The following is a 3,558-nucleotide window of genomic DNA, read 5'->3' as shown; positions in this document are numbered from 1 at the left end:
TCCCCAGAAAGAATCCTATTTTAAGTTGTCTGATGTGGAATGTGCATATTTACCCTTGAAAAATATGCCATTTTAAGATGGCCCAGTGACAGCTGTGAATGTATTTGTGCATTTACTGGTATGGCAGGAAAGGAATGATTGTGCCGTCTAGGTGAGAAGGATCCAACTTTAAGGCATCATGATAAAAATGGATTTGACCCTAGCCAGACAAAATATTAGTACTAGAAATAAAAGGGTAAATGACACTTAAGCATGGGTTTAAGTATCGGTGCGTATCGTGCCGTATCGTCCGATACGTATCCATATCGGTAGGCATCGGCACAATACATACTGATACACTATGGGGAATTTTGGGCCTCTTTTTGTGTATCGGCGTATCGTACGTATCGTATCGTATCGTGCCGTACCGTATCGGTACCGATACGTACGATACTCTACGATACGAACTTTTGAAAATCTGAAAATTCCCGAGAGTATCGGTACGTATCGAAGGTATCATGCAGTATCGAGCCATATCGTACTGTATCGGTACGATACGGCTACTTAAGTGTGAATTTTTTGTTGTTTGAAACAAACACTTCACACTCTCACCAACAGTTTTCTAGATTTTTTATATGTTATGTAAAAACAAGTGTTCTTCCATGAAAATTTTTTATTTTTCTCAAAAAAATATATTTTTTTTATTTTTTTATTCCGAAATTAATTTTTTTTTAAAAATCCTCAAAAAAATTTTTTTTTTAGAAAATTTAGTTCATTCAACTCTTAAAAATAATGTCATAACTTATAATTACTAAATACATGATTTCAAATGAAACCCACATTTTTTCTCCAAAAAAGTGAGGGTTTCAATTTTTTTTTTGTTTCTCAGATCTACTCAAATATATTGGTCCACACTTTGTTGATTTTTTATATGTTCTTTAAAAACATTTAATCTACAACTTCTATAAAAAAAATTTAATTTTTCTACAATGAATGGGAGACCCACTATCATAAATATTTCGACTGGGGTAAATATTGTGCCTATATTCGACAAGTGCAGAATATCATCGTAGTTGCTGCTATTGAAGAAGAAGGTCCTAGCCAAGGATTTGAACCACCACGACACTCTTCACGACACTCATCACAGTGGCAATGACAATGACAATGAGGAAAGAAAAAACTGTAAGAAACTCAAACCTCATCATTTTGAACATTTTCAACTCAATATATTTGTATATCAATACGATACCCTTTACTTAAGTATTTATGCATTCTACATGTTATATATAGCTTTTTTTAACTATTTTTTTAATGCAAAAGTGTATAAAAATATGTTCCCTATCCATTTATGTGCGTATCTTTAGCGTATCTTAACGTATCTCCGATATGATACGATATCCTCCGATACGTATCTTAATTTTGACCGATCGATACAGTGACCGATATCGATACTTTAATCCTTGATCGTACCCTTTCTGTTAGATAACCCTGTTCATCGTTCAAACATATAATTTTTTTATCCAAACTACCCTTCCCATATGAATTAAGCCTCAAGTCCTAAAAAGGCTAACCAAAAGCTTCCGTCTCTCCACCGCTCACAGCGTCGTCTCTCCACCACTCACGGCGTCGCAAACTTTGATTAATCCCACCACCGTATCAGAACCGACGAAGGCTTCAGGAGGAGCATTGACGTATTCCAATACTGACCGGCGGTTCCAGAGTTCGGTCATTATTGAGATATCGGCAAGCCTTAAAGCCCTGGGAAGAAACCTGTCCCTACCAAAAAGGAGAACCCATATGGCTTCTGCACGGCTCCACTCTCTGATGTCATTGTTACTTCTCTCTATAGCGTTTATGTGGAGAAGACTCCCATATGCCGGCCAATAGGTAATCAGAATGTTGATCAATTTGACGTGATTTGTTTCTCTCAAAGAAAGAAGAAATTTTATTAGGTAGGGATGGAGGGGTACCAAATCCAATGGCTCTGATAATCAGGGTTTCTGGAAAATATCCTCCACTGTAAGCGTCTTTCTGTTCACCGCCTAGCTAGGGCTTTTCTTCTAACAATCTCCCGCAAAGAAGCTGGCTATTGCATGGATGATGATGATTAGATTCAGAAGCTCATAACCTACATTGAGTACTGGCACAATATCACGAGGCAGAGGATACGACGCTTTTAATTCTAGTAAGAAGAAACGGAAAGACTCTACATCCAATTAGATATTTCCCCTAATTCTTCTTCACAGGATCGAGAGGCGACACTGCAACATCACCGGTTTTGAGGCTTCCCTTCCTCATCACTGCGCTTCCGTCTCTCCACCGCTCACGGCGTCGCAAACTTCGATTAATCCCACCACCGTATCAGAATTCAGAACCAGCGAAGGCTTCAGGAGGAGCATCGAAGTATTCCAACACTGACAGACGGTTCCTTAGTTTGTGGACCAATTCCGGCTTGGGGGCTTGGCTGAGGATGGGTTTTCCTAATAACAGAAAAGAAGAGGGTGTAAAGAGAAAAGGAGAGGCAGAGTTGTGCGAGATGGTCAGGCAGCCCTGGTAGAAGAGGCTACTGCTGATGGATTGACTGACGATGCCTTTGTTTGTGTCGTTTTGTGGCGCCACCACTAGATATCGTGGTGGTGGTGGTGGTGACGTTGGCCATGGAAAACTTCTGATTATTCTATGTCAGGGTTAACAAGGGAAGAAGACTGGTCGCTGTTATCCATGATTTAAGAGAAATGAGATGGTGATGATGAAAAGCGAAGAAAATATAGGTAGATGAGCAGGTAAACTGGTCTTTTTACACTCTAGTTTAACACCATCCGTCATTTATGGGTGGGCAAGCAAGCGTCTTCAAACAACATGAGAGGGTGTTGATAAATATGAAATTACGTAAGGAGAACTTGATATTAGATCATAGTTCAAGAGGAGAGTGTAATTTTCTCTTTTTTCTAAATGACTCAATATAGAAGGGAAGAATTGTTTTTTTTTTTTTCTTTTTTTTTTCTTTTAATGAAGTAAGATTTCGAAGGTCTACAAGAGGCCATATAAGATCCATTAAGGGACCAAATAGGGACTCACGATGGGAAAGCAGGGGCCACAGTTTTTGAAAAACAATTAAACTAGTACATAATACTTTTGTGACTTAGATATCGTTAATGGGTCTTGATCCATTGATCAAGTCCTTGAGCACCCTACAAAGGGAGCAGTGCTAACCACCAAAGCAAGCCTTGGAAGAAGCTCACTCCATGTCGGATGATGTGGCCAAGCCAAAGAGTGACCTATCTTTCCAACAGTTGGAAGGGGAGATGAGTCCTCTAAATGACCTAAATAGATGAACCATGAAGATTGAAGGTAGGCTTGCCTTTTAAGGGTAAATAATATTCACCTCATTGGAATAGATACTAAACTAAGTAATGAAGAAATTATCAGTAAAAATGGATATAATACTCAACTATTAAGGGAATAATTAGACACAAACAGGATAAAAAAATAGATCAATAAATTGCAAAATGGAAGCCTTTTAGTTATTTGAGAGACCAAAGCAAATGAACACTTTCAACCACATAAAACTCTTTATCA

The sequence above is a fragment of the Macadamia integrifolia genome, chromosome 6 (genome assembly GCF_013358625.1).
Source record: "Macadamia integrifolia cultivar HAES 741 chromosome 6, SCU_Mint_v3, whole genome shotgun sequence".
Taxonomy (NCBI): domain Eukaryota; kingdom Viridiplantae; phylum Streptophyta; class Magnoliopsida; order Proteales; family Proteaceae; genus Macadamia; species Macadamia integrifolia.
This window is presented reverse-complemented; position numbering follows the sequence as displayed.